Raw genomic sequence first — 5348 nt, 5'->3', positions numbered from 1 at the left:
TTATCCCAGGCTACTAAGACCCATTCCTTTCTCTCCTCCCCCTTACCCCAAAGAAATTCTCTTTGAATGGTTCTAAATTGATGTAAAACTCCCTTTGGAGCTGGAAGTACTAAAAGCATGAAGATGGGGATTGATTGCAAAATAGCTTTTGTAAGCACCAACCGACCTGCCAAGTTTAAAGATTTGATTGTACATTTTCTGATTTTGTCCTGCATCTTATTAATTACCATCTCCCAGATGCTTTTTTGCAAAGGCTTATCAGTTAGAGGAATGCCCAGGTACTTGGAAGGAAGTACCTCCCTTCGAAAGCCCTGTCACACGGAATTGGTCAAGGGTGCGGACACATCTGACCTTCCTAGAAGTCTAAGACATTATAATGACAAACAAGACAAAATGGAGTGATCTTTCTCTAAATACACCTTTTACAATATGAAAACTACAAGTGTTTAGGCTTACCTTATTCCAAAACGCTGTTGTTGAAGTTCGTTCTTGACGATCCGGATGAGCTCCTCCTTCAAGTCAATTCCTGCAACCACAAACAATCAAACAATTACCAAGCACTTGCATTTCATATAATAAAACATATATTCAACATGCAGACCAAGGAACACATGAAATAACTCATTAACACAAGCTATTGAGAAAAATAAACCAGTTTGTATTAATAACGAAACAAAGAAACTCTTACAACCTGGCCTTGGTGTTGTGCAAGTTCCTCCCAGGGTCCATCAAGGGTTTTCCTCTACTTTGACAAAGCTCACCCTCTCCCAAGTAGAATCAAGCGAAGACAATCTCTCCTCACAAAGGCTCTAATGGAAGACCTAAATCCTGCAGCATTTACCCAAAGAAAATGTATAGCTCCAACCTCCCCTCCTTCTGGCTCAATGCCTTTATTTATAGTGCTGTAAAGAGGTTATTCAGGTCCACCATCAATGGGATCATCCCCCTCTTTGGGTGGGATAGCTCCCTTATTGATGGGATAAGTTCCCCCTTAATAGAGATACATGAACCAACTGGAGGCGCATCCATTTCATCAAACCGACCTCTAGAATGTTCTAGAAGTAACCACAAGTAACTTTTTAAAGATGAAACTTGCGCATTTTGCCTTTTACAGAAGGACGCACCTGTCCTTTGACATACAGAGCGTCTAAAGACGCAGACTTTGTGAACATTGTCAGCGTCCCCGCAGGTAAGGCTTGAGAGAACCTGCGACCCCAGAGATAAACATAGTTTTTACAAGACTTTCTCTCTTCTTTGAGTTTGAGATGGATAACAGAGGCATGAGACTTGCCTAAGAGGGTAGCATGACTGTTGATTTGAGCCATACTAACTGTAAGTAGTCAAGGTGACATTTTTTAGTGTAACAGATTGCCCCCTAAAGTGCGAAGCCTGGAATAGAATAGGGTTTTGTAATTCTAGGAAGGGTGAAGCGCTTTATCATTTCAAGGGTTGTCTTGTGGATGGCCTGGTTGGAACCTGCAATTTTCAACACAAAATACATGGATAAGATTATTCATCACTGAGGTAGGCATTCCCATACTCAGATTCAAAATTTTAACTAATGGACTAACTATTCTGATACAGGAATGATCTTGCAGTACATCATTTTAATAGACTTTTGTAGACACAGTATGGACGCAGCCATCTGTTTATGATTAGTCTACACAGATAATGAATACAAAACTCCTCGCAGCCTGGATGGTAGAAACTAGATCCAGGGTCTTCACTTCTACTTCCCGAATTGGTACGATTCTAACCATGTGATTAAATGATTCGATGTCGAACATGGTAGAAACCACTTGATTACCAGTCAATGATGTAAACTGTTAACAAGCGTGAGAGAGACCACCAGTAATGTCAATGGTTCTCAAAGTACCAAGCACAACCCGTGAAATGTGAATAGATGTTTTGATGTCGAACACTTCACGGAATCCTTTGATCGAAAGTCAATGATGTAAACTGACGTCAAAGGCGAGAAACCTGCCATTGATGCATGCAGACTTCAAGGTACTGTGGATTCCTAAGTCATCTTTCTAGATAATGTGTCGATGTCGATAGAAAGCGACCCGTTGCAGGAAAGCCTGCAACACGAAATCTTTGTTCAAGTTGAAGAAATGTTGCTGTAAGGACTGACTCAGGGATGGTCAAATAGATGACAAGTATTTTGCAGATGAAAGTTTTGCTTGCAGACCTCTTGAACACATAACGACACAACAGATGGCTTGGTGACGAATAACTCAAAGTTAATCCCCGAAACCCGGTTAAAGATTTTCAAAGTGATTTGGTCAACTGTGAGGTAAAAGATTTCCCAACCCAGGTGAATGAAAAGTGTCGTGTTCAAGAGCGGTAATAAAGTTTCTTCTGAGACAAAAGGTGACAAACAAGTTCATTTTTCTCTCTTTTCCCCCACCATTTCTGGCAAGTACCTCTTTATTTTTAACAAGCTTGAGGAGGATAACATATGCTTGATTATAAGCTCATCCTTCGGACGAGTCCAACCTAGTTTAAATTCGAACCCTAGGAAGGAGTGGTTCGTTCCTGTTTGTAATTGAACAGGTCCTCTACTGTAAAAGTTTAACGAGCCCAGTATAGGAGAAACTCGGCGTTTTTCAATTTTAGAGAGTCTGAAAAAACTAAAGGAGACTCCACGTTGAACTTTTTCGTATATTTGTGTCCCTCAAGCCCGAAAAAGTATAAAATAATACCTGGGGGAACCGCTTGATCTTGCGACCAAGGAGTACTTTCATAATAGTGTCGTTGACCTGAAAAGTAAAAAGCGATCAAGGACACGTCGTTTTATTTCCTTATCGAGTTCGAAACGACAAAAACCCGGCAATCTTTTCCTGATTTTGCGGTCAGAAAAGAGCTAAAAGGGGACCGTCTTTTAATTCTGTTTTAACGAGTGAAAAAGAAACACTCGGCGATCTTTTCATGTTTTAGGAGTCAGAAAAGGGCTTAAAAGATGACTCTGATATTTTTGTTTGTGAAAAATTACAATTTCCCTCGAAATCCCTTTGTCCTGCACAAAAGCAATACATTACTCATACCTGTTTAAAATAGGCAAAAATACATTGAAAACATCTTTTCATGGTAAAAAATGAACTAATTCATCCAAAAAACCTATAAAAAGACCTTTTACCATATCATTTTTACCGTTTCACTGTTGAGGTTGAAAAAGGAGCTTTTGACAAGAAACTTCCCGTGGTTGCTGCGGAAAATCTGACCGTCGGAATCGAACGCCGTCTTAACCAGGTATTTTACACATCCTACTCTGCATTTCTATCCGTTTAGAATTAATTTTTAGGTTTTAGTTTCATTTTTTGGGAGGGTTTTTGTTTTGGAATGCGCCTCTCGGCGGACGCGGGTGCCCTTCGGGTGAACCGCGTCCCCCGACTTTTTCTCATACGGGAAAACGGTCGGAAGACGCGGTCCGCCTTCAGGCCAGCCGCGTCCGGGCGCCCTGTGCTACAAAGCCGGGGTGCGTCTTCCGAGAAACGCGCATTTCAAAACCCCAACTCTCTCAAAAAACCACCAAAAATTCCCAAATCAATTTCTAATTGCTATTTTTGATATGCAGGGCATTAATCATGTTAGACTGGAGAGAAAGAGAGCATGTAGAGGAAGATGAAGCTGCAATAAATCATCAACCTTCCCTGGATGCCCTAAGAGCATGCGGATTATACAAATATTGGACCATACCGGGCATGAGGGGCCAGGTAAGATTCTTGGAATGGCTGGTTGAGCGATGGAACGTACAAGAACAATGCTTTTACATAGGAGGGCACCAGCTCGAGATAGAGCCCTCGGATGTATACTTTCTCACTGGCTTGCCGAACAGAGGTGAGCACCTTAGTCTTGCGGGGACTAGGCCGGGTGGCCAATCCCTTGATAGTCTCCGTGACGAGTGGTGCACACCTGGGGCTCACCATTCGAAAGGCATAGAGATAAAACACATCATTCTGCGTGAACTCAAAGTCATAGCGTTCACGGTTACCAGAATTTGCGGCGCGGCCGCTTTACACATTGCTTCCGGATCCCAAATGCGGATGGCAATTGACTGTTACCAAGGCACCATTTTCAACTGGTGTGAAGCTGTGTCGGCTCATATGAAGAGCCAACTGACCAAGGCAAAGAACGGACGACTAAAGACTTTTGGATATGGGCCTCTAGTCGTGAGCTTTGCTTTGGAGAGAGTTCCAATGCTGATCCCTCAGCAACTCACTGTTGATACGTTGGGTCCTCGGCAGCCAAAGCTGATACGATGGGTTGCGGTGATGGCCCGGCATCCTGACGAGGGCGCAGCGGTGGTTCGATTCTCAGATAGTTACTTTCACTGGTTAGAGGACCAGGTTTTTTCGATACAGGACTTTCCTTATGCCGGAATGGATTTCAGAGGTGATCCGGACATGGTTCTTCCACAGGGAGAACAATGGGACGAAGTGTACGCTGGAAAAGACGTAAGCGGATGGAATCATCTGAGATGGAATTTGATGCACACCAGAGGTGGTAAGTCATCACGTGATTAGACGGATCCTCTCCAGACTTACCTTCGAACTTGGGTATATCGCTGGGCAACTTATTTGGCATTGGCGGCCAGAACTGAAGATATTGAATTGGATCGTTTGTTAGGCGCGTCAAGTCGGGTAAATCTAAAGTTGCAATAAACGGTAACTGCCAGTTAGGATCTCTAAAACTCTGAGTCACAATACCAGCCCCAGGAGGAGGATATCCAGGATAACCAGGAACAGGAGTCGCATTTGGGATATTATATCCTCCTGGAAAACCAGGATTAACCGGACCGTACTGGGGTTGCTGAGGTTGTTGATAAGTGTACCCAGGATACGGTTGATACTGGTAAACCGGTTGTTGGGCAGCTTGCCCAGGTTGATACTGTCCCTGGTACGGAGGTTGAACAAATTGAGGTTGAGTAGTAACAACCGTACTTGTACCAGGTTGGCCTGCAGGCATCTGGACTGTGGTTTGAACCGTAGGTCCAGACAACGGTACAGATGTCTGAGGAGTGGTTACAGGGACAGTAGAAACCGGAGCTGCCGATACTCCGGAAGTAAGCATGGTAGATGAAGCGGTAGTTGCTGCAGCCGTGTGAGGTGGAGTACTAGGTGCAATTGGCGGCTGAGAAACTACGGAAGTTACAGGGGTCTGAACACTTGACTGGACAGGTTGCGGTTGCTGGGGTGGACCAGGAACTGCAGGTTGTCCTGCTTGAGGTACCGACTGTTGCGACATCTGTTGACCCTGTGACGGATCCCATGTTAACATTCCAGGGTATTGACTCGTAACAGGTTGAGGATACTGAGATCCATAGCCGTATTGAGGATAGGGTTGAT

This window comes from Pinus tabuliformis, chromosome 3_2 (genome assembly GCF_031772625.1).
Source record: "Pinus tabuliformis cultivar Carrire ecotype Pingquan chromosome 3_2, CPIR1, whole genome shotgun sequence".
Taxonomy (NCBI): domain Eukaryota; kingdom Viridiplantae; phylum Streptophyta; class Pinopsida; order Pinales; family Pinaceae; genus Pinus; species Pinus tabuliformis.
This window is presented reverse-complemented; position numbering follows the sequence as displayed.